Source organism: Bos indicus, chromosome 12 (genome assembly GCF_029378745.1).
Source record: "Bos indicus isolate NIAB-ARS_2022 breed Sahiwal x Tharparkar chromosome 12, NIAB-ARS_B.indTharparkar_mat_pri_1.0, whole genome shotgun sequence".
Classification (NCBI taxonomy): domain Eukaryota; kingdom Metazoa; phylum Chordata; class Mammalia; order Artiodactyla; family Bovidae; genus Bos; species Bos indicus.
In genome coordinates this window covers 28,332,417-28,359,521 of record NC_091771.1, presented here as the reverse complement: position 1 = coordinate 28,359,521, position 27,105 = coordinate 28,332,417, and the positions used below count along the sequence as shown (strand labels likewise).

At 41.0% G+C, this 27,105-nt stretch overlaps 1 protein-coding gene across 5 annotated transcripts in view; it reads left to right on the top strand.

The window, feature by feature from the left end:
• The first annotated feature begins 16,215 nt into the window (after positions 1 to 16,215).
• The window catches only part of PDS5B (PDS5 cohesin associated factor B), a 192,582-nt gene continuing 181,692 nt past the window's right edge, over positions 16,216 to 27,105 (top strand). For 3 of the 5 annotated variants that reach the window (XR_011569734.1, XM_070800202.1, XM_070800200.1), the window contains exon 1: positions 16,216 to 16,364. The gene's annotated coding sequence lies outside the window, so the exon portion shown is untranslated. Of the gene's footprint in view, positions 16,365 to 17,058; positions 17,169 to 27,105 lie in introns of those variants that run through there. The other 2 variants (XM_070800203.1, XM_070800201.1) reach the window with 2 other exon arrangements.

Below are 27,105 nucleotides of genomic sequence, written 5' to 3'. Positions count from 1 at the left end.
CTCTGGCCAGATTAAGAAGGAATTATGGGAACAATACCCAATAACGATATCAGATGACAGTCTACAGGCAGTGTCTTTTGCCTCTTTGTATCAAAGCCTGTTTCCACCCTTCTGGTTGTGAAAATGTGGAGAAGTGTTCCAGAAGGCATCACCAAGCCTACATACTGTTACCTCCTCAGCACATCCACATCTCTGCACCTACCAGGGTCCTCCCTCGGCCCATCCCACAGTGCCGGGCCGTTTTATAATCCTGAAACATCAAGTGATGCTTTCTGTGCCAGATTTGATATTCATGCAAAAGTGTTCTTGCTGCCTGCTTTACTCCGTGTTTACTATTTATACGCTATAACCTGAGAACCTTCCTTTTATAATAATCTAAACATCGTAGTAAATAGTCAAGGCTTTTAGTAAAATTGTTATATAGGTAGCATGTCACCTAAAATTCATACTGCCTGGCACTTTCATGTGCATTTGCCCAGATATATTACTATGGAGATTTTTAGTGCTGTGGCAATAAATAATACTGTATTTCAAAGCCCTCAGCTTTTGTACAGTAATCTACATTCATAAATGATAAGTTCTCAACCCAGAAAGCATAAAAGTGACTAACATAGAACTTAACTCTGTGCCAGACACTATTCTACATACATTACTTAATTGGATCATTGAATCTCTTGAGCAGTCCTATGAAGGAGATACTATTATCATCCCTGTGGTACAAAGCAGGAAACTGAGGCCCTGGAGGGTTTCATAACTGGAACTTGTTCAGGGTCAGGAGCCACTAAGCAGCAGGGCCGGAATTTGGAACCATGTAATCTGCCCTCTGGGTCTACATAACTGTGTTGGCTCTAACTTAAAGCAGAAGTATGTCTTGTAGAGAATGTGTAAATGAATTTAACTTTGTTGTTGTTAAGTCACTAAGTTGTGTCCGACTCCTTGCGACCCCATGGACTGTAGCCCACCAGTCTCCTCTGTCCATGGGATTTCCTAGGAAGGATCCTGAAGTGGGTTGCCATTTCCTCCTCCAGGGGATCCTCCCAAATCAGTGAATGAACCCATGTCTCCTGCTCAGCAGATGGCTTCTTTATCATTGAGCCACTTGGGAAGCCCAAATTTAACTTTAGGAGAATTTCAATGTGTTCATGTAAAACTTATTATAAAATTTTGGTTTGATCATTGTAAAAAGGATGCTATAAAATGTACTTGAACTTGTAAAAACTGTACATAATGTATATATATTCACTGTAACAAGTCAATACTACAGAGGTATATACAGGAAAAGCTAATCATCTCCCAATAGCCCTCATTCCAACCCTAATACTCTGAGATAACCAATGTTAACATCGTGGAAAGTCCACTTCCACATCATTCAATGTTTGTGCAAATATATACACACGTGAATGGGTTTCTTCCTTGCCACTTCTTTTCTGTTCCTTCTGTTCACAAAATGAGATCGTCCCCTTTGGTGGGGGGCATTTCACTTTGGTAGTGTATCAGTTTCTCTGTGGAAGTTCCCTCTGATACCTGTGTTGGGCAGAAGGGCCTCTGGGGAGAAATGAGTCATGCCAACCCAGCAGCCTGGGTCTGCGAGCGGAAATGGGACAGGGTTGAGCTAATCCTTGAAGGGATTTCATTTAAGTCATACCTGAATGGTCTAGTGGTTTTCCCTACTTTCTTCAATTTCAGTCTGAATTTGGCAATAAGGAGTTCATGGTCTGAGCCACAATAGATCCCGGTCTTATTTTTGCTGACTGTATAGAGCTTCTCCATCTTTGGCTGCAAAGAATATAATAAATCTGATTTCGGTGTTGGCCATCTTGTGATGTCCATGTGTAGAGTCTTCTCTTGTGTTATTGGAAGAGGGTGTTTGCTATGACCAGTGCATTCTCTTGGCAAAACTCTATTAGCCTTTGCCCTGCTTCATTCTGTACTCCAAGGCCAAAATTGCCTGTTATTCCAGGTCTTTCTTGACTTCCTACTTTTGCTGCTTACTTAACTTATATGCAGAGTACATCATGAGAAACACTGAGCTGGAAGAAGCACATGCTGGAATCAAGATTGTCGGGAGAAATATCAATAACCTCAGATATGCAGATGACACGACCCTTATGGCAGAAAGTAAAGATGAACTAAAGAGCCTCTCGATGAAAGTGGAAGAGGAGAGTGAAAAAGTTGGCTTAAAGCTCAACATTCAGAAAACTAAGATCATGGCATCCAGTCCCATCACTTCATGGCAAATAGATGGGGAAAGAGTGGAAACAGTGGCTGACTTTATTTTGGGGGGCTCCAAAATCACTGTAGATGGTGATTGCAGCCATGAAATTAAAAGACGCTTACTCCTTGCAAGGAAAGTTATGGCCAGCCTAGACAGCATATTAAAAAGCAGAGACATTACTTTGCCAATAAAGGTCCATCTAGTCAAGGCTATGGTTTTTCCAGTAGTCATGTATGGATGTGAGAGTTGGACTATAAAGAAAGCTGAGTGCCAAAGAATTGATGCTTTTGAATTGCGGTGTTGGAGAAGACTCTTGAGAGTCCCTTGGACTGCAAGAGATCCAACCAGTCCATCCTAAAGGAGATCAGTCCTGGGTGTTCATTGGAAGGACTGATGTTGAAGCTGAAACTCCAATCCTTTGGCCACCTGATGCGAAGAGCTGATTCTTTTGAAAAGACCCTGATACTTGGAAAGATTGAGGGCAGGAGGAGAAAGGGACGACAGAGGATGAGATGATTGGATGGCATCACTGACTCACTGGACACGAGTTTGGGTAAACTCTGGGAGTTGGTGATGGACAGGGAGGCCTGGCGTGCTGCGGTTCATGGGGTTGCAAAGAGTCGGACACAACTGAGTGACTGAACTGAACTGAACTGAACTGAATCCTTGAAGAAGGAAATGGCAACCCACTGCACTATTCTTGCCTGGAGAATCCCATGGACAGAGGAGCCTGCTGGGCTACAGTCCATGGGGTGGCCAAGAGTCGGACACAACTGAGCAACTATCACTCACAGTCACTTGAGCTAATCCTGTGACCACTGCAGAAGGGACACTGTAACTGCAGACACACGGGCCATCACTATGGCACTGTGTAGCTGAAACCTCTGGAGTGGTCCCTTTGGTAATTCTGTTTTCCTTGTAAACAGGAAAATCCATAAACAAAAGGCACTTGTGTATTTGTCTAGGAGGAAGAGGGGATTTAGGAGTTTCACTTTCTGATGCCAATGGATAGAATGGGTTGGTTGGCACTGGCTGGCACTTCTGTCCTCAGCAGGGCCCAAAGGGAACCTGGGACAGACCAGTGGCAGCCAAGGAGGCTAAGAGTTACCTGCAGAAAGCTCATGGGCAGGACCGGTGACATGGTTTGTGGGGCCCAGCTCGAAATGAAAATGCAGGGCCCCTTGTTAAAGAATCAAGATAATTCAAGACAGCAGAGCATTAAATGAAGTACCAGTCCTTCTGAGCACAGGTCCCTGTACTGCTGTGCAGGCTCCACATCCACGAAGCCAGCCCTTTTTATGGTGTCCAATAATGGGAGGAAGGAGACTTGCAATAGCTTGCCTTTTGGTCAAATGATAATTCTTACTTTCATTTTCACTAAAGATTATTAGGGAAAGATTGAAGGTGGGAGGAGAAGGGGATGACAGAGGATGAGATGACTGGATGGCATCACCAACTCGATGGACGTGAGTTTGAGTAAGCTCCGGGAATTGGTGATGGGCAGGGAAGCCTGGTGTGCTGCAGTCCATGGGATTGCAAAGAGTCAGACACGACTGAAAGACTGAACTGACTGAAAGATTATTATCAATCTTTTTTCTTGCTTTTAAAATTCTCATTCGAATGACACTTAAGAGGAAGAGCTCCTCTGAAAGCATTGTCTTCTTTATCATCAGAGGGTGGAAGGGACTGACTCTGTGAACAGCCTAGGTAAGACATCAGAAAAGAGATCATGCCATTGCCTTGAGTCTAGTGGAATCCTAAGACCTCCAAGATCAGGGAACTGCCTTGGTTCCCATTATAAAACATTTGTCAGGTTTTCATGAACTTTCAACTCCCTTGAGTAAGTCCAAGGAGTGGGATTTCTATATGTTATGGCAAAAGTATGTTTAGTTTTGTAAGAAACTGCCAAACTGTCTTCCGAAGTAACATACCATTTTTGCATTCCAGCCAGCAATGAAGGAGAGTTCTTGTTCCCCGCTACCTGTTAGCATTTAGTGTTGTCTGCTGCTGCTGCTGCTAAGTCACTTCAGTCGTGTCCGACTCTGTGCGACCCCATAGACGGCAGCCCACCGGGCTCCCCCTTCCCTGGGATTCTCCAGGCAGGAACACTGGAGTGGGTTGCCATCTCCTTCTCCAATGCATGAAAGTGAAAAGTGAAAGTGAAGGCGCTCAGTCATGCCCGACTCTTAGCGACCCCATGGACTGCAGCCCACCAGGCTCCTCCGTCCATGGGATTCTCCAGGCAAGAGTACTGGAGTGGGGTGCCATCGCCTTCTCCGTTAGTGTTGTCAGTATTTTGAATTTTGGCTATTGCAAAAAGTGTGTAGTGATACCCTATTATTGTTTTAATTTGCACTTCCTTGATGACATATGATGTGGAATATCTTTCCCTATGCTAATGGGTTATCTATATAAAATTCTTTGGTCCATTTTTTAATCAGGTGCTGCTTACCAAATTTTTACAAACTAAACACACTGGATAATTAATCAAGAAACAGAACACTTTGTATCAGTTAAATTTTTTAATATCACCATTATACCATTACTTTATTATACCTAAAAATAAGCAATAATATTAAGTATTCAGTTTTATAATTCCAAAATGTATCATAAATGTTATAATTACATTTTACAGTTTATTTTCTTGAATCTGAATCCAAGTAAGTCCAAATACCACAACGTTCAGTTAACCTCTTTTAGTATTAGGTTCCCTTTTCATCTCTCATTTATTCTCCCTTGGAATTAATTTTTTAAATTTATATTCTTATTGAGGTGTAATTGTCATTCAGCATTATATTAGTTTCAGGTGGATAATACAACAATTCTATATTTGTATGTATTACAAGATGGTCACCACAGTAAATTCATTTAACATCTATCATCATAAATAGTTACAGAATTTTTTTCATGTGATGAGAACTTTTAAAACTTATCAGGAACTTTCAAATGTGCAATATAGTATTATCAACTATACATTATATCCGCATAACTTATTTTACAATTGGGACTTTGTACCCTTGACCCTCTTTACTGTTTCACCTTCCCCTATAATCCCCACCCCTGGCAGTCCCAATCTATTCTCTGTGTTTAGGAGCTTTTTCGTCTGTTTTGTTTTGGATTCCATGTAAAAGTGAGATCATATGGTATTTGTCCTTTCCTCTCAAGGTCTATCTGTGTTGTTGCAAATGACAAGGTTTCATTATTTTTACGGCTGAATGATATCCCATAGTATATATATGAACCATGTACTATTTATCCATTCATCTATTGATGGACGCTGAAGTTGATTCTGTATCTTGGCTATTGTAAATAATGCTGCAGTGAACACAGGGGTGCATATATCTTTTCAAGTTGGTGTTTTTGTTTCTTTGGACAAATACCCAGAAATGAAATTGCTGGATCTTATGGAAGTTCTATTTTTAATTTTTAAAGGAAGTTCCATATCTTTTTCTATAATAGCTTTACCAATTTACATTACTACCAGTGGTGCAAAAGGATACTCCTTTCTCCACATCCTTGCCAACATGTTATTTATATCCATTCTGACAAGTGTGAGATGTTATTTCATTGTGTTTTTAATTTGTAGTTCCTTAATGATTAGAGATGTTGAGCATCTTTTCATGTACCTATTGCCCACATGTATGTCTTCTTTGGAAAAATGTCTATTCAGTTCGTCTGCATATTTTATTTTTTTTTTAATTTTTTTTTTCTTTATAAAACTTCTTCACATTCAGGATCCAATGTTTCTGAATTGCTCTCTCTCTTTTTTTGGCTGCCTGGGTCTTTGTTGCTGCAAGAGGGCTTTCTCTAAGGGGGCTACTCTCTAGCTGCAGTGCGAGGGTGTCTCATTTCAGTGGCTTCTCTTGTTGCGGAGCACAGGCTCCAGAGCTTGCTGGCTTCAGTAGCTCTGCTGGGCTTAGCTGCTCCACGGCATGTGGAATCTTCCCTGACCAGGGATTGAACCTGCATCCTCTGCATTGGTAGGTGGATTCCTAACCACTAGACCACCAGGGAAGTCCCTGCATATTTTATAATCAGGTTTTGGTGGGTTTTTTTGCTATTTAGTTGCCTGAGTTCTTTATATATTTTGGATATTAATCCCTTTTCAGATATATGACTTGCAAATATTTTCTCCCTTTCTGTAGATTGCTTTTCTCATTTTGTTAATGGTTTCCTTTACTGTGCAGAAGCTTTTTGGTTTGTTGTAGTCCCATTTGTTTGTTTTTGTTTCCTCTGGTTTGGGTGTTAACCCTTGGAATTTAAGAAACCATGTTATGTCCCTCCATACTTCTTGTAAACTGGTACTTGCATCTAGAGACTTGATCAGATTCAGGTTGGGTTATTCAGCAATATTACTGAATAGGTACAGTTAACGTTTTCAGTCAGGGAGCATCTAATGTTCAGTTGTCTTTCTAGGTGATGTTAGCAGGTATTTGTTCAGTGTCTGGATCTATTATTTTCATTTTGATTTCAAAATATGATGATATTCTAGTTCTGTCATTCCTTCTTCATTTATTAGCTGGATTACTTCTGTTCACAGAAAACTATTTGATTACCCACTGCTATAGTTTATACACAACAGGCAGGTTAAATGACGGATTCTTCCTCTTTATTTGCTAGATTTCAAAATAATGAGTTCGTTCATTAGCAACCTCCAGCAGTTACTAAGTGTTTTTATTTTTAAAATATATTGTGAATGCATGAATTTAAACATATTTTATGTTACAATTCATTACTGAACTGTTTAACAACAGAGGTTCATTAAGTAAATTATGGTATAGCTACATAGGAAATAGTGGTATATGGTCACTAGAGTAATGATATAAGTGCATATTTATTCACCTAAAAGTTTTTCACGATACTTTATTTAAAATCTTTTTAACGTTAAATACACAATCATGGTACCAAAGGGAATGTAGTGATATATTTCTCTTCCACCACTGTTCCCAAGCTACTCAGACTCCTTCCTAGAAGTCCTCTAAGTTTGTGTATTCTTGTACATATCTTCCTCAACTTCCAGTGGGGTTTCAGCCTGATAAACCAATTGTTAGTTGAAAAGATCAGTAAGTCGAAAATTAATTTAATACCCCTAGCCTGGAGAAGACTTTAGAGAGTCCCTTGGACTACAAGGAGATCCAACCAGTCCATCCTAAAGGAGATCAGTCCTGAATATTCACTGGAAGGACTGATGCTAAAGTCGAAACTCCAATACTTTGGCCACCTGATGCGAAGAACTGACTCATTTGAAAAGACCCTGATGCTGGGAAAGATTGAAGATGGGAGGAGAAGGGGACGACAGAGGATGAGATGGTTGGAAGGCATCACTGACTCAATGGACATGAGTTTGGGTAAATTCCGGGAGTTGGTGATGGACAGGGAGGCCTGGCGTGCTGCCGTCCATGGGGTCACAAGAGTCGGATATGACTGAGCGACTGAACTGAACTGAACCTTTGGAACAGTAAACACAGCTTAGCTTAACTTACCTTAAATGTGCTCAGAACACTTACATTAGCCTACAGTTGGGCAAAATAAATCTAACACAAGGCCTACCTTATAATAGAGTGTTGACTATCTCTTTTAATTTATTAAGTACTGTACTGAAAGTGAAAAAAAGAATGATCGTATGGGTCCAGACTGATTGTAAGTATATAGGTTATTTATCCTCATGATCATATGACTATGGCCTGCCTCCACTGCATAGCACCCCAAGAGTACCGTACCCACATCATTAGATTCAAACTCAACATCATAAGTTGAACCATAGGCTGGGGACGATCTGTATATTTTGCCAAATGTTTTAGAGCTGATAGTTCAGCTGTTGTGCCATGCTGTGGCTGTATCAGTAGAATACTTCTATAAGGTTGTTATATGGTCACATTCCTGGCACCTTGAGTATTCTCCTTCCTCCTTGGGTACTCCAGCCCCTCCCTGTCACCCTGCAGACTTTACCCACTATCCTCAACTAGAGGGTGAATGCCTGGCACAGCAGGGAGTATTCAGCATCTTGCTCAAGTTACAGCTTGTATCTGTCTGACTGATCCTTGCCTGTCCTGTATAGTTACATATATTTTAAATATTATCCCTGGAGATTTCTGTATAAGCAAATATCTGATGTTTTCAAGGAGAGATGGCAGATTATAAAACATTATAAATTTATGCTTGATATATTAAATTTACAAAATATATATAAAATATAAAATAAATTCATTATATATACATATAATACATATGAAATTATATTTTATAATATATAAATATATATTATGTTAAAAATATAAAATTATATTTTGTAACATATATAATATATGAATAGAATATATTAAAAGCATTAAAAGTAACTTCATGTGGTGGCATGATTATGATTGATTTCTTTTTCATTTTAATCTTTACTGCATTTTCAGATTTCTTTACCATAAACTCATTATTTACACATCAAAAATATAGCTTTTTGGGCTCCAAAATCACTGCAGATGGTGACTGCAGCCATGAAATTAAAAGATGTTTGCTACTTGGAAGAAAAGTTATGACCAACCTAGACAGCATATTAAAAAGCAGAGACATTACTTTGCCAACAAAGGTTCATCTAGTCAAAGCTATGGTTTTTCCAGTAGTCATGTGTGGATGTGAGAGTTGGACTATAAAGAAAGCTGAGCACGGAAGAATTGATGCTTTTGAACTGTGGTGTTGGAGAAGACTCTGGAGCGTCCCCTGGACTCTCAACCAATCCATCCTAAAGGAAATCAGTTCTGAATATTCACTGGAAGGACTGATGTTGAACCTGAAAGTCCCATACTTTGGCCACGTGATGCGAAGAGCTGACTCATTTGAAAAGATCCTGATGCTGGGAAACACTGAAGACAGGAGGGGAAGGGGACGACAGGACCAGATGGTTGGATGGCATTACCAACTCAATGAACCTGAGTTTGAGTAAACTCTGGGAGTTGGTGATGGACAGGGAGGCCTGGCGTGCTGCAGTTCATGGGGTCACAAAGAGCTGGACACGACTGAGCGACTGAACTGAAAACTGGTTTTATTTCAGTAAAATTAGTTTTTGTTTTGTTTTTTAAAGTAACGGCAACATTTTTCAACAGCTCCATCTGCTGGCTGCTGAAGGAAGTTAATTTTCAAATATTACTATATTTTTTCTACTGTAACCAGGACAAGAAAGAGAATTCCTGTAGTAGAACAAAGTATGCTTTTTATAGATCTGTGAAGAGGACTATCAGGAGTCAAGTGAATTTACCTAGAATGAAAAGTGATACAAACTTGGTTGGATATAGAGTGGGCTATTACCCCATGCACAAAAATAGACTGCCTCGAATAGAAACATAACACCGAAGAACTGGTTTCGTGCTTTTGGCTATTTTACACTGGCACATTGATTTTGTTGACTATGTAAAATAAAGACAGATTGGTGGTTGAGTACTGATATATATGAAGTATAGGAACTAATATACTCTGGCACTCATATTCAGAGGTTCACTCTAAACTATCCTGTGTCATTCTCATTATTTTCAAGTGAAATTGTTCTTAATTCTATATCTTGAATCTGCCTGCAGTACCGGAGATCTGGGTTCCATCCCTGGGTTAGGAAGATCCCTGGGGAGGGCGTAGCAACCCACTCCAGTATTCTTGCCTGGAGAACCCGCGTGGACAGAAGAGCCTGGTGGGCTACAGTCCATGGGGTCACAAAGAGTCGGACACGACTGAGGAACTAAGCACAGCCGTACCTCTTTAATTTCCTGCAGTTGACTTGATGATAAATGCTTTCCTAAACAAAGTTCCTCTTTATATGGTTACAGGAGATATTATATTTTGCTTAAAAATCTCTCAGTTATCTAGCTTTGGAACTCTTAAAAAGTAAAATCTATCACGCTGAGTGAAGTCAATCATGAAAAGACAGGTACTGTATAATTTCACTTACATGAGGTATCTAAAGTAGTCAAACTCATAGAAACAAGATAGAATGGGAGTAAAGGGGAAAAGGGGAGTTGTTGCTTAATGGGTATAGGGTCTCAGTTCTGCAAGATGAAAAAGTTCTGGAGAGCTGTTTTACAATGTAAATATGCTTAACACTACTGAACTGGGCACCTTAAAGTGTTAGAACAGTAAATTTTATTATTTGTTTAATCAATAAAAAAGTAAAGTCTAAAAATACATATATTGCATATGTAATATATATATATACTATATATATATATAACAAATTTGAGAGAAAATATTCAAGTAACCATACTCTACACTTAAGGATCCATTTTTCTTATCCTCTCAAAATTCAATTAATATTTCCACAAGTTTATATTTGTTTGTGACTTACACGGGACTTAATCTAAAAAGAAATTACATATTTGTGAGATGAAATGAGATTTTTAAATTACTTGTCTGTATGTGTTAGTCATTCATTCCTGTCTAACTCTCTGCAGTCCCGTGGATTGTAACCCACCAGGCTCTTCTGTCCGTGGAATTCTCCAGGCAAGGATACTAGAGTGGGTAGCCATTCTGTGCTCCAGGGGATCTTCCTGATCCAGGGATTGAACCTGAGTGTCCTGCATTGCAGGCAGATTCTTTACCATCTGAGCCACCAGGGAATCCCTTTAAATTACATTCTTTCTAAATTAATTGGAAGATGATGAGAGTCACTAAAAAAATTTCCCCTGACTATGGATTTCCTGGACAAATCATTTATCTATTTGAGTCTCAGTCTCTTTATATAAAATAAATTGAAAGAGGTGATCATTTCTATGCTCTATGAACCCTAAACTTCTCAAAATCTTTTCATGGCATCTTTCTGACACCCTTTCCTAACCAGCTCTAACACCGTTATATATGTGTATATGTATATACATATACATATGTATATAAACCGAAAATCTGAAAAGCAACCATCAAGTAAATAAAGGACTAGATCAGCCCTGGGATTTCTTTGGAAGGAATCATGCTAAAGCTGAAACTCCAGTACTTTGGCCACCTCATGCGAAGGGTTGACTCATTGGAAAAAGACTCTGATCCTGGGAGGGATTGGGGGCAGGAGGAGAAGGGGACGCCAAAGAATGAGATGGCTGGATGGCATCACTGACTCGATGGACGTGAGTCTGGGTGAACTCCGGGAGTTGGTGATGGACAGGGAGGCCTGGCGTGCTGCGATTCATGGGGTCGCAAAGAGTCGGACATGACTGAGCAAATGATCTGATCTGATCTGAAGTACATTTTTTAATAAGAAATCACACCTCATTTGATCCTATATAAAGGAAGTCTCCCCTCTGCAATGGATAGATGTGATATGAACTTAGAACAGACTTTTAAAATATGCATATACAGAGTTCTCACGCCACAGAGAAAAACAAAAGGACTTAACTGGCGGTTCCGGGGTTAAGACTTTGCAAGCGCAGGGGGGCGTGGGTTCCATCCCTCCTTGGGAACTAAGATCCCACATGCTGTGCAACATGGCCAAAAAAAAAAAAAAAAGCACATACACATAGAATCCATACCCTGTTTGGGGAGAAGATTGAGATCTTTCAAAAAGGATAGAGAGTGTTTCCTTTTTTGCCCTTTTTCAAAATAGTGAGGCAAACATTTTCTATTTATAAATAACATAGGCAGTAAGACTATGGAGAGAAGAAGAAAATTAAAATTAAGGGTAAATCTACAGGCAAAGGAAGTCATGGGCCAAAGCAGCATGGTTGTGGGAAACGAAGTTCAGAGTAATGACGAGTAAAGTGGCTAAGTTGAGTAAGCGAATCTGGTTGAATAAATAGAGGTAGCGCCCTCATAGCCTCATAGCTACGTAGTCAACAAGTAGCAGGAGCTGCCCTGAATGCCAGACACTTAATTAAAAGTCAAAATATAACTAGGCGTTTAGGGAGAGAGTGCTCATTTTTATTCCATTCAGTCGTCCGGCCAGATTGTTCTATTACTAATGATTTTTAACACCATATAAAGAAATTTTATTCTAAATGAGATGTGTTTAAAGGAGCTCATGTATTACTATTAGTATGCTTCTGGTATTAAATTTAACTGCTTGCTGAGAATTATCACTAATTCTAGTGGCTAATCATCAGATCAGTCCCTCAGTCGTGTCCGACTCTTTGCGACCCCATGAATCGCAGCACGCCAGGCCTCCCTGTCCATCACCAACTCCCGGAGTTCACCCAGACTCACGTCCATCGAGTCAGTGATGCCATCCAGCCATCTCATCCTCTGGCGTCCCCTTCTCCTCCTGCCCCCAATCCCTCCCAGCATCAGAGTCTTTTCCAATGAGTCAACTCTTCGCATGAGGTGGCCAAAGTACTGGAGTTTCAGCTTTAGCATGATTCCTTCCAAAGAAATCCCAGGGCTCATCTCCTTCAGAATGGACTGGTTGGATCTCCTTGCAGTCCAAGGGACTCTCAAGAGTCTTCTACAACACCACAGTTCAAAAGCATCAATTCTTCGGCACTCAGCTTTCTTCACAGTCCAACACTCACATCCATACATGACCACAGGAAAAACCATAGCCTTGACTAGACGAACCTTTGTTGGCAAAGTAATGTCTCTGCTTTTGAATATGCTATCTAGGTTGGTCATAACTTTCCTTCCAAGGAGTAAGCATCTTTTAATTTCATGGCTGCAATCACCATCTGCAGTGATTTTGGAGCCCAGAAAAATAAAGTCTGACACTGTTTCCACTGTTTCCCCATCTATTTCCCATGAAGTGATGGGACCGGATGCCATGATCTTCGTTTTCTGAATGTTGAGCTTTAAGCCAACTTTTTCACTCTCCACTTTCACTTTCATCAAGAGGCTTTTGAGTTCCTCTTCACTTTCTGCCATAAGGATGGTGTCATCTGCATATCTGAGGTTATTGATATTTCTCCCGGCAATCTTGATTCCAGCTTGTGTTTCTGCCAGTCCAGCGTTTCTCATGATGTACTCTGCATATAAGTTAAATAAACAGGGTGACAATATACAGCCTTGACGAACTCCTTTTACTATTTGGAACCAGTCTGTTGTTCTATGTCCAGTTCTAACTGTTGCTTCCTGACCTGCATACAAATTTCTCAAGAGGCAGATCAGGTGGTCTGGTATTCCCATCTCTTTCAGAATTTTCCACAGTTTATTGTGATCCAATGCTCTTTAAATAAATTCTCATTTGCTTTCTTAAATATCTAAGCCAATGATATCAGATCAGATCAGATCGGATCAGTCGCTCAGTCGTGTCCAACTCTTTTCGACCCCATGAATCGCAGCACGCCAGGCCTCCCTGTCCATCACCAACTCCTGGAGTTCACTCATACTCATGTCCATAGGAAATTTAGAGTAAGTCACTGTTCAATATGAAAAACATGAGCATAAAATAATATATATACACTATATATATAATACTATATGAATATATACTCTTATTCATATGTATTTGATTTTAGTCATTTTGAATACAATTGTGTGTTGGTGTGTTCCTCTTTGGTTTAATCGCATATGGGATTGTGCTTCCTGAAATTGGGTGAATGTTTCCTTTCATAGGTCAGGGAATTTTTCAGCTATTGTGTCTTCAAATATGTTCTCAGACCCTTCCTCTTTCTCTTATCCCTCAGGGACCCATATAATGTGAGTATTAGTGCTCTTGATGTTGTCCCAGAGGTCTCAAATTATCCTCATTTCTTTTTATGTATTTTAAATACATGCACTTCAACTGGTACTGGCATAATTCTTAACAGAGTTCAACAGTTGCAAAGAATACACCATGAAACAATGTTGAATATTTATTACAAGTTGTTAAAAAATAGCATTTTGATTCCAGAGTCTACAGGCTGTACCCTTCACCATAGGAAGCCACTAGCCACATGTACTTTTATTTTTTAAGATTTATTTATTTTTTGGCTGTGGTAGGTCTTCTTTACTGCATGCTGGTTTTCTCCAGTTGTGGCAAGGTGTGAGGGGGTGTATGGCACGTGGGATCTTCCCACACCAGGGATGGAGCCCGTGTCTCTTGCATTGCAAGGCAGATTCTTAACCACTGGACCACCAGGAAAACCCACCACAAGTACTTATTGAGCACTTGAAACATTGAAATGTGCTTTTAGTGTAAAATTCACAAGATGAACAAAAGAATGTAAATTATCTGTGATTGTATATTAATAACAAAATTTTATATTGATTACAAACACAAATGACAACGTTTTGGATATACTGTTACATAAAATATTAAAATTAATTTCACTGGTTCCTTTTCTCTTTAAAATGAAAAGATTTCACATTACATACATGGTTCATATTTCTTTTGGACAGTGTGGATTTACAGTGTAAATAAGCGCAATTTGCTCTCATTAACCAGGATCAGGCCCATTGACTTCACACACTGCTGAGTGCTAACCTTGGATAAGAGTGAACAGTTTTTGCTTTGACTGTTCTGCCCAGTGCATCAGGAATTCTCAGTCAGCAGCTCAGAACCTCAATTATAATGGTGATCTATGCTACTTAACTCCAAGGAGATCTGGAAGACTCTACAAGTCTGTAGATAACACATATATACACATATTCCCAAAGATCCCAGAGATTTCTTCAGAATAAAAGAAGTTAAGACTTTCAGTTTAATGTCTGTATCAGAGATCAGGAGTACCATTGGTTACTAGGTAGGTAAAAGATGCTTCAAGACTTAACCAAATGAGCTTAACAAGATGAGACCTCTAAGATAGTGTTTAAAAAGAAAGTCAGCAGGAAACTGTCTTGGCTTAAACGTTTGCTGGCTTTGGCATTTGAGCTGTACTGTAGGCAAAGTCACCTTGGAACCCTTAACATCATTTCCCTTTGTGGCATCCTTTCCCTTCTAGCTCTTCTCCCTGTGTGGAAATCACACTGCCTTTGTCCTCCTTGTCTCTTTTATCTGCCAATCCCTATGGAAAGGAAAATAATCTTTTAGTGGAGTGTTAGTGGAAAGCTGATAGAAGCATGGGCCGACAGGTGCCACTTTCAATTATATTGCTCCTGATAAATTACAACTTGGTTATTTTTTGGGCTTTATTTTTATTAGATCAGCTGTAAGTGTACAGGAAATCCAGAGGAAGGTACAGAGATTTCCCATTTATACCCTGCTGCCATATTTGGTTGTTTTTTTAAAAAGCCTTTAACACAGAAATTTATTTTTCTTTTAACACCAACTTTTCAAAATTTCCCAAAGTGTTGCTTTAAATGAAAGTTTATATTACTAATTTCTTCAAATCTATTGGCTGTTGCATAAAACAGTTTCGTTAGCAACTATGCTTCATTGAGGCCTTTAAAGTTATTTTTTCCTCTCTCCATCCTAATAGTAATCGATAGATCAACTTTAACATACCACCTTACAGCTGAAGGCGGAAGGAACGGCACCTTCTGGAAGGGGTCCGGTGATCTTCAGATTATTTCTCCAATAACAATTGTCATAGGAGGAATGAATGGAATGCTTTGTTACAGATGTAATTATTATGTTCCTCCCTCCTCCCGCTTCCTAAACAATACCTGAAAATGGGGAAGCTGTGGGGTTAAAGACATAACATACATAGTGGAGAAAAAAGCTATTTTATGACATTTTGAGATGACTACGTCATCTCAAAAGTAAAGGAGCAAAGTACTTAACCCCAATTTTATTTACTTAGCACAACATTCGTACTGAATTTCACTGTTTTGAAAAATTTCCAACTTTTATCCATAAAGCTAGAAATATATAACAATTTGTGTGGTTTTTGGGAAAAGTCAAGAAAGTCTTAAGAGGCAGAGAAAGCATTGACAGCTGCGGGTCTTGCAGCGGCGGCGTGCCCGTGTGGCTGCGTGCGCGCGCGACGAGCTGGGCGGGGCGGAGCGGCGGCGGGGACGCGCTCCGGGCGGGGCGGGGCGGGGCACAGGGGAGGCGGGCGGGCGGGCCAGCGGGGGCGCGCGTGCGCGCGCGCGGGGCCGGCGGGTCGGTAGGGGGCGCTGCGCACCAACGCGGCGCTCTGCCTGCCCCCGGGTGCTGTCCGCGGCGGTTCGATTGGAGCAGCCGCCGAAGAGCGCTTGGCGCCATTTTGAAGCGGAGAGGAGGAGGAACGGCCGGGCTGGCTGCGGAAGGGGAGGGGGGGAGGAGGCGATTGGATGCGGCGGCAGCGGCGGCGGATCCCGGAGAGCGGCGGAGTGAGAGGAGTAGCGAGTCGGGCACCCGGAGGTAGGAAACAATTCAGTTAACGGGAAGAGAAAACCTCTCTCTTCTCCAGTCGCCGCGCTCCATTTTTTTCAGCGCCCGCCGCCGCGGCTGTGTCTTGGCGGGGCTCAAAGCGGCGCCCGCCTGGCAGCCGCGACTCGCCTCCCGGCATCGGGGGCTGCAGCCGCCGGCTGCGCGGCGGCGGCGGCGGCGGCGCCGGGAGGAGCGGGGCGCGGGCCGGGGGCGTGGGCCGGGGCTGCCCGGTGGGGGTGGGGAGGGCCCCGGGGCGGGCGCGCTCCCTCCACGCCGCGGGCTCCAGCCGCCGCCGACTAGAAATTAAACTTGCCGCCCTGGCCGGGCCGGGGCGCCCGCGGCGGCGAGGGCGGCGGGGCGGTGACCTTGCGCGCGGCCGGGGGTCCGCGCCGGCCGCCCGTGCCCCGCCGCCTCCCCTCCCCTCCCCCCCGCGCCCGGCCGGCCGGCCGGCGGGCGGGCGGCTGTTTCCCGGGCGGCAGGCGGGCGGCGCGGCGCTCCTGTTGAATCCTTCTCGGGCGGGCGGGTTTTCCATCCCCCCTTCCGGGCGAGGGGCGGGGAGCGCGGGTCCCGGCTGGACCCGAGCGCTGTGCGGGCCTCGGCGCCCTGGACCCCGCCGCCGGGTCCCCAGCGCCGCGCAGCTCCTCTGCTCCGGGCGGCGACCGTGGGCCGACCGAGTGACATTTTCGTACAGTTACTTGCCGGCGTCCGGAGGTATAAAGCGCGCCCGCCGCGCCTCCCGCAGCTGGTGCAGGGGGCACCCGAGGACCCGGTTTGAGAAGGAGTCCTTCCCCGGGGGTGAGTTTCCTTTAGGAAGCCTCCGAGTCGGAACGACCCGTGCCAGCCCTGTGCGGCTGTAGGAGTTGACGTTCGTGCCGTCTCTTGTCTGGGTGACAACCTGAAAAGTTTCTGATCGGGAGAAGGATTTGGTGTGTGGTTCTCTAGCTGTTGGCTGCCTTTTGGTATATGCGTTAAAGCTGCGCTCAGCAGCCGTCCAGTTATTCGAGGCAAATGAATCTGAACCCTGAATCCCGGCACCTCCTCGTCTTCAGAGTTGCCTCTTCCTGCGTTCCATTTGTGTTCTGTGTAATCTCGGGGTAGGGTTTGGAAGAGCAGGTCCCTAACCAGTTAACACACGTTTTAGGCATCTTAGCCAACCCCCAAAGGGAACCCTTTATCTCATTTTGGAGAACGTGCCTTGAACGCTCTTCTCACACTTGTGTTATGGAATGATGGATGGGCAGTTCTGTCCTGAACGACCCTATAAACCCTGTTTAGTAAACCATTTCGGAAACTTTGGATGTAGCCTTTAGACGGTGGGTCTGCGGTCTTGAGTGAGTTGGGGGTCTTCTGCTGTTTTCCTAATAACCTTTAAAAATTCAAGTGTGTTTATATATGAGACGAGCTGTAAATAAGTCATAATTATTTAAAACTTGAATGGCAGTGTAATCATTGTTCTCAACACATGTAGGTGAAGTTTCAAGATAGAGCATTTTCCTTACTCACGTATGTGAGTGAGTGAGTGAAGTCGCTCAGTCGTGTTCGACTCTTTGCGACCCCATGGACTGTAGGAGCCTACCATGCTCCTCTGTCCATGGGATTTTCCAGGCAAGAGTACTGGAGTGGGTTGCCGTTTCCTTCTCCAGAGGATCCTACTCACGTATGGAGTGGTCAAATAAAATGGTTAAAAACATAAAAATGGTATTAAGTGAAAAAAAGGGGGGCTAGAAAGGACACTTATTTAGGTTGTACGTATGTCAGAGATGTTAGCAGTTTTAGGGACAATAAAATGAGCATTCTTACGGTGTATGCAGGTCAGTTTGTGAAACAATTAATTTGGTATCGTCTGGTGATAGCAGAAAACTTAGTTAAAATTTGTAGTGATTTATAGGTGAAAGTTTCAACATGGAACTTTTTATGTTGAGGTAGATTTATTCTGAAAAACTTAACTAAAAAATATCCGCTTGAATTAGAGCATTATTCTTTCAAAATAAATTTACAAATGTATGTGGAAGAGTGCACTTTAGACATTCTTTGATTACTGGAGTAGTTTGTTTGTTTGTTTGTTTTTGGCCTTTTTTGATCATTAAAAAAATTATCCTCAGTGTTTTACTTAAACATGTATTTTAAATGACAAGGTAATGTTTGCAGATTCTTTACCGTTTGAGCCACCAGGGAAGCCCTAGTGTTTGTATTGGCCTTTGTTTTTTCGTAAAGAACTTTTGTGCCCTTTCTTTGTTGTTGTTGTTGCCCTTTCTTATTTTCTCCTTTCTTGTTGAGGTTGATTCTGTTTGTATTAACTTTATTTTTTACAGCAGCTGTCACTTTCATTCTTGTCTGGTTATGCCCCCGCCCCCTCCCCCCCCCCCCCACCTCAAGAATTAGAGGTAATGTGATGTTGAACATGATTCATATTGTCGTGGAATGTTTTTTACCAAGGTTATTTGACAAGCAATTCTATTGAATTAGCTGTTGATTAAAAGTTTAAATTTTTAATTTATTTAAAAATTATTTTTCATCTTTAACTGTCACAGAGAGTTACATTTTGCGGATCAGGCTTTGTCAATAATTTGTTAAGCCTAAAATAAAGTGATACTCTATAATAGACAGGGCTTGCTCTGGTGAAGAGGGCAAAACTTTGTGCAGAGGGGAATATTTTGGGAGATTGTGTTCTTTCTGCTTCTTTTTCTTGAAGATTAGGATTGTCCTCTGTCTTCCTCAGTGCTCCTTTTTTTTTTTTTTTTTAAACCAGGGGTGCCTAGAACTAACAGGAGAGCTCACGGTGGTTTGACTGGGATGACAAGTACTGTGTATAATTTGTATTAAAAAAGAATAAATTTGTATTTCCTTTGTTAGTGTTAGCAGGCTATAAGGAAACTTAGATCTCCAATCATCATATGCATGAGAAATTAAGTTCAGATTGTATTTCGATTGATTTATCCAAAGTCACAGTCATATTCTTATGATGGAATTGAGACAGCCTCTAGATCTCTTGGAGGCTTAGAGGCATCCACATGGCCTGTATTGTTTTATTCAGGACTTAAGCAACATGTACACTTATTGCCAGACAGCGTAGTATTGTCTATTCCCTTCTCCCTTTTTCATTCATTCAACCAAGAAATAAAGTTTGGAGGTTAACCATCTGTTTGAGAGTCTGGTTTTAATAATTTGTATCCAGGATTCAGTCCACTTAAATTGTCTCAGAAGATAACCTCTTGCATGTCTCTGTCTTCTGTAGTTGCTTGATCTTTTTATTGTGTTACAATGCTTGACAAATAAATGCCTTACAAAAGGCATTTATTTATTCTTAGTTAAACTTATAAGCCAGAGTAACTTGGAAGTTAGTGTTGAACTTTATTTTGTTGTAAGATGTATGTATACATGAGTGTGTATTTTTTCACTTTTAAACTCAATTTGCTACACAAGTCATTTGTCACTTCCAATTACAGTAGGTGTTTGGAGAAAATTGTGTTTGGTTTTTAGTATTCCTGTTTGGGAATGTTAAAAAGTCCAAAAATCCTTAGTCCAAAAATAAACCCAGTAATTTTTTTGAGAGTGTATTTACTTGTTACGCTTATTTAAGAAGCTGCCAAATTGTTCAAAATTTTGTCTCCTTAGAGTGTAGAGGTCAGCTTTTCCTCACACTACACTGTCATGAACCACCTGGTTATAATCATTTTCCCCAATAGTTGAAAAAGGTTTTATAACCCTTTCTAACTAATTAGTTCAATTAAGGATAAGTTTGCTTTAATTGTTTCAGTTGGTAGGGGTGATCATACACAGTGAGAAAAACATGAAGATTAAGCTCAGATTAGTTAAATTTAGTTTAAAAAATAAATCTTATAGCCATTACTCTGAGATACTTAAAAATATACATTATAGTTACAGTGCCCTAACTCTAGGTGGCTCAGCGGTGAAGAAGCCTCCTGCCAGTGCAGGAGACCTGGGTTTGACCCCTGGGTGGGAAAGATCCCTGGGAGGAGGTAATGGCAACCCACTCCAGTATTGCCTGGAAAATCCGATGGACAGAGGATCATGGCAGGCTACAGAACATAGGGTTGCAAAAAGTTGGACATGACTGAGCACATCAGTAGTAAGCAATTATTAGAATACTTGGTTTAGCAGTGTAAAGTTTACAAGTTAGCTCAGAGGAGTGGAGGAAAGACTGATAAGCAGGAAGCTAATATGAGGCATTGTTAAAGGCCCATAATCTAGAAGTACTCTACCGACTTTCCTCTCTTTGACAGAGAGTGCTCTGACCTGATTCAGTTTAATGAACAAATATTAAGCTTCATGTATCCATTGTACCAGGGATGACGCAACCAACAAGACTGAGGCTCTGCTCTGTAGAAGTTTAGGGTGGTGGTTGGCCACTTGCACCAAGGCCGTGAGAGCTGAGGAGAACCAAAGTAGGACCCCTGTTGTTAAGTGATTCTGTGAGGGGCAGGCTCTCCTCCCTCTGCAGTGGCAGCTGAAGTTGCTCTTCTTTATGTGGGAGAGCGAAGGAGGAGACATTATAACCACAAGCATTGTCTCTCTCTAGGCGGGAATGGTTAGGGGGCCCAAAAGGAGACAAGTCTGTGGTTCCCTGGGCAGGGTAGGGACTCTTTTTCTCTTTCATCTCTCAGATTGTTGTAGAGAGGTAAGTGAAGAGATTTTAAAGAAAGTCCCAGATACTTATCCAAAATGTATTTACAAAATACATCCCTAAGTAGTTGAAATTCCATCAGGCAATTTCAGTTAGCCTTCAAATATTGGGATGGGAGTTGGGTGTGTGTGTGTGGAGAGTTGGTAGTGAGAGTAATTGTTAAGGTTGAGAAGGAGGAAAGAAGTACTTTAAAGAATCGTGGATTTTAAGCTAAAAGTTACACATGTATATGATAAAATTCTTATGGTACAGAAAGGTAAAAATAAAAGCTACTTTACAGTTTCCCCCTAAAAGGTAATCCATTGTTAGCAGTTTTCTGAAAGTTTACTTTTCAAAATATTTATACAGAAAAGTATTATACCTTACTTGTTGTTGTTATAAAAAACTATCTTGTTTACTTCTTCCTGCAGTTTACTTTTTTTCTGTAGTTAATATCACATAGCTCTTCTCATATTGGCGCATATAGATCAACATAATTTAAAAATAATTAGAGTATTATATGCATATATCACTATATTCTGACTTTTTTTGAGTGGTATTTAGGATGTAATTGTTTATACAAACCAACAGTATATGACTATGCCTGTTACATGTTTGCTAACATTGGGCTTTATTAAGCTATATTTTTTGCTGATTTAATTTGAGAGGTTTGTACCTTGTTTTTAAAAGGGCTTCCCTGATGTGGGTAAAGAATCCACCTCCAATGCAGGAGACAAGACATAGGAGACGTGAGTTAGATCCCTGGGTGGGGAAGATCTCCTGGAATAGGAAATGGCAACCCACTCCAGTATTCTTGCCTGAAAAACCATTAGGACAAAGGAGCCCAGTGGGCTACAATCCAAAGGGTTGCAAAGAGTTGGACAAAACTGAGCAGCTCTGCATGCCCGAACCTTGTTTCGGGTTTGCATTTTGCTGATTATGAGGATGGTGATAAAATTCGTACGCTTATTGGGCAGCGGTTATTTGCAGCACATACTTTAGATTGAGTAGGTTAATTATCTGGATGCCCCCCTTTCTCCATAAAATGGTTTGAGGGAGATGGAATTTGCCAAGAGGAATAAGATTTCAGAACCCATGGGGAATAATGCCCTGAATGGAGAGGCTACAGTGTTGGGCTGTGAACGGTAACCAAAGGTTAACATGAGGTTATTGAGAACCCTTAACTTGTTCTTAACAGAACATTATATAAAGGCAGGAATGGAGATTTGAGAGTCAGGGCAAGTAAATGTTATATAGGGTCAGCTCTGTCTCCTGTTGTCTGCTTGTTCTCTCTCACCACTCACCCCTCTTGCCCCAACTGTCATTTCATTTTTTATTTATGCTGTCATTTGATTTGTTCCTCTTCCCTGGTGGGGGTGGCAACCTTGACTTTGATAGTTCAGTTCCTCCAGAGATGAGGGATGGTTTTTCTATAAGGGAAACTGATTTTCCTTCAGTCAAAGGGAACAGTTCTCATTTCTAACATCCTTTAGATCTATTTTGTGATCTTCAGTAGTACCTCTTTATAGTTGATATTCTGCTAGTGTCAGGGACCTTACGTGCTGAACTGCAGAAACCTGGGATGTTGGCATGAATACCTGGCTTTGTTCCCATTTAATCCCCCATGCTGTCCCCACCCCAGCTTTACTTTTTTTTTTTTTTAATGAATTAAGTTTTTTCTTAGGCTTGGGAGGCAATTGGTTTAAAAGACTCTTATCTGTTACCCCCTACCCCACCTCACCCTCCCCAAATGTGACATGTAGAGATGATGTTAATTACCTTGATCTTTTCACAATGATACATACATGTCATACATACACATATGTATGACATATGTATGTATATGCATATACACATATACATATATGCATATATGTGATATATGCATGATATATATATGTGCATACATATATCAAAAGATTAAGCCATATACCTTCAGTATCTACATTTTTATATGTCAAAGATGTCTCAGTAAAGTTTAAAAAAATGTTCGTATCTATCTTCAATTATTATATACACTATTATCTTAAAGTGGAGCTTCCCTCGTGGCTCAGATGGTGAACAATCTGCCTTCAGGGCAGGAGACGTGGGTTCCATTCCTGGATCAGGAAGATCCCATGGAGAAGGGAATGGCTTACCCGCTCCAGTATTTTTGTCTGGATAATTCCATGAGCAGAGGAGCCTGGTGGGCTACAGGGGTCGCAAATTGTTGAGCACGACCGATCAAATGGATGGCCCTTTATCATTTGTACCCTTAGTCTAGGCTTTCAAACCAGGGTGATTTTGAACACCCTTTCCTTCCCTGGTCTCTCCCCTCAGGACCTTTGGCAATGCCTGGAGACATTTTGGTTGTCCCACCGGGAGGGTCTGGAAGGAGGGGGAGAGCAGTGCTGCTGGTATCTAGAGAATAGAGACAAGGGTGTTGCTGAACATCCCACAATGAGGAGGGCAGCCCTCCACAACAAAAAATGATCTGGTCCTAAATGTGTCTGTTGCCAAGAAATCCTGGTTTTGGCCGAACTAGTTCAGGAAACCCCCAGTTTGGGAGAATTAGGCCTGCCCACCAGCTTTGATGGTAGCAGTCAAGCAGTAGTAATGTTTCATGTAGTCTTAGGCTCAGAATGGAAAGTTTTGAACTAATAGCTCTTGAGTACTTTTTTCCCCTCCTCTGTCTCTTTGGTCCCTTTCTTTTCAGCTTTTTGCTTTTCATTCTCCTCTACTTTTATGGTGTTAACAATTAGGTCAGGGCTTTGTGGTTTGGAAGGTCCCTAGCATTGAAGACTTGAACTGAAGTCGAAACATATTTAGCTATTTGATAGGGTGCTTGAGGAGTGAAGTCCCTTGCTAAGGAGAGCTGAAGAGCAAGGTGGTTAAGCGTATAGACAAGAGTCTAGACTGGTTTTTATCCTGCCTCCATCAGTAGCTAGCTGTGTCACTGTGGACAAATTACCTAATCTCACCAAGCCTCAGTTTCTTAATCTGTAAAGTGGGAATAATAGCAGATATCTCATTTTAAAAGCAGGTTTATTGAGATGTGACTCACATTCCGTACAGTTCACCTGATGAAAGTGTGCAGTTCATTTTTTCCTAATATGTTTGTAGGTGCAACCATTGCCACGATTTTTGCTCTTTGTCTTTTATAAGAGAAACCCTGAATCCATTAGCAGTCGATTCCAGTCACCCCTTATCTCATTAGTTTTAGGTATAAATCAGGCCAAATGCTTACCCTGGTGATTAATATGTAATATTTAATTAAAAAACTTTTTAACTTGGGGCAGAGAGACTATTTGTGGCAAGACCATTTGTATCACTTTAGAGAAGGCAAAGATGGATAATTTTCTGTTGAATGGATATTTACATGCTATACTATCCAAAGAAATTGTTTTCAGATATAAAGATGAAAGATATTCCTTCATTTAAAAGATCTTTATTCAAGTAGGAAGAAAGAGACATATTTTAAAATACTAGTTATACCAGTTATAATTGTAAGATAATTATAAAATGAGGTAGAATAAGTGCTTTCAGGAAGGTATAAAAATTATTGAAATTGGAAATTTGATAAAGGGAGATTAGGTTAAGAGTATAGGAACCATGAAAAACTTCTCTAAAGTAGAGACCATTCTGGCCAAGTCTTAGTTGATAAAATATGGGACTTTGGCTCTGTGAAGACCACCTGAAGAATGCTGGTTTTTGAAATACTGGTAGTATCCTCATAATGTTTTTTTTTTTTTGCTGCCTCATGCTGCTGCCAAATGGTTGCCTCTGGTAGCTACACCTGCATTCTTTTTTAAAAGATAACTTGTCTATTTTTTGCTTAGACTTGAGGCTTGTGGGATCTTAGTTCCTGGACCAAGGATTGAGCCTGGACCCTCAACAGTGAAAGGACTGAGTCCTAAGCACTGGTATTCCTAATCTGTTCTGAACTTGGCAAATTACCTAAGTACAAGAAATAAACAAGTGTGTAGTGAGAGCCTGGTGTCTGTGAGAGCAGGATGTGATTATGTGCCATGCTGTCACTTTGAGTTAGTTGCCTTTTTAGTTTTATTCTCCAGGTTAATTGCGTGTATAGAATAAATAGTTCCTCGGTAAATTAGGCTCATATAAAATGTTTTCTTTTTTTCCTTCCAAGGCTTCCGTAACCTTTCTTTTCAGTTTCCTATCCTTTTTCTCATGCACCATCAGACACAGCACCTCCAGTGCATGTCCCAGCTGAGCCGCACTGCTGTCTCCTTTAACATCTGGTTAACACAGGATATTTTTGTTTTTTGAAAGTTAAATGACTAGATTTGTATCAAGTCAGTAATCTGAGTGTTATCTTGACCCCTCCATCTCCTTTACTTCTTAAATCAAATTTGAGTTACCAAATCCTGTTGATTCTGATACAGTAGTTTCAAAGTCTTTTTTTTTTTTTTTAAACACTATATATGCAGTAATACTTCAAAAGTAAAAAAGCAAAAAGAGACTTACAATAAAAAGTCTCTTACTTGTATCCTTCCTCATCTGTATATTTCCTAGACTCCTACAATAGTTTACCAATATTATTGATTTCTTATATTCTTCTGAGGATTTAAAAAAATACAGCCCTGTACAAACACATTTATCCCACCCCATTCCTTCTCTTACCCCAACACATGTTTTACACTAATGCTGGAAACTTGAACTGCTTTGCCTTTTATTTTCCTCACTTAACAGTACACCCTGGAGACCTTCAGTATCAGTATATAAAGTGCTATATGTGTGCTCTGTCCCTCTCCACAGCTGCAGTGTTCATTTTGTTTATGAACTATGATTTAACTAGCCCAGTGATGTATATAGTAAGATTGTTTCTAGTTTTTACTATTATAAAAATACTGCATGAGCAACCTTGTACCCCTGTTATTTTGTGCATATGCAGGCATGTCTGTAGATTCAGTTCCTACAAGTGGAATTGCTGGGTTAAAGAATAAATGAGATACAATTTTGATAGATATTGTCGCCCTTCATAGGGGTTGAAACAATAATGTATGTGTGAGAACACTTGTTTTCCCATAGCCTTGTCATTACAGCATACAGTCCAGTTTTTTGGGTTTTTGCCAGTATAATAGGTGAAAAACGATACCTCAGTGTAGCTTTCATTTTTTACATTTCTTGTGAGTGAAGTTGAGCATCCGTTCATTTGTTTGGGCCATTTTGAGCTTCATTTTTTTTCTCTGTGAACTGTCTGATCTGAATCTTTAGTCATTTTCCTGTCCATTTTGGGGATTCTTCAATTTCTCTTCAGTTCATGTGCCTTGGTTGAATTTTTAAAAGGAAACAACTTGCTTGTTGCAGTTGTCCTCTGACAGATTGCTTCCATTTTTACTCCCTTCTAGGCTTTCTGTCATTCTCACTGTTAGCAAAGTGATACTTCTAATTGCAAATTTGAAAGCATCATTCCCTTGCTTAAAACTGTCAAGTGGCTCTTCACTGGCTCCATAGCCCAAGGGCCGTAGCGTTAGGATGGCACCTCATAGCTTCTCCAGCTCCCAGAACACTGGACTGCTCCTAGCTCCTTGTCGAGTTCGACCCTTTGTCTGTGTCTTTGCGTGGGGTATTTCTCTGTTTATGATGGTCCGTTCCTGCTTGTCTACATGTCCACAGTTGGCGCTTGTCATTCTCCACCCAATGAAGAGGCTTTTCTGTCGCCTGAGTCTTCGCTCAGGCCCCTGTGTATACCCTTATAATGGAAACCCTCGCATTGTGTACTGTTACTAGGTGTGTATTTCTTTGCCCTAGATTGTTACCCTCTTGAGGGCATGAACCTACGGACTTATGGAACCTAGCCTAGTGTTTGGCACATAGATGATGAGAGATAATTACCGAGAACCCATTGATACATGTATACATACACTACATGTAGACAACCCAGGACAAAGGAAAAAAAAGGAAAATTAATACTATGAACTCATTTATTTAAAAATTTAATTTTTACATTGAGATATTTATTAAATACAATAAAATGTACAGACCTTAGTTGTTTTAGATGTGACTTTTAGGTGTGACAGTTGTACTCATGTAACTGGTAACCAAAGGATGATAAAGCATTCTCATCTCTCCCCAGAAAGTTCACTGGTTACCCTTTGCATTCAG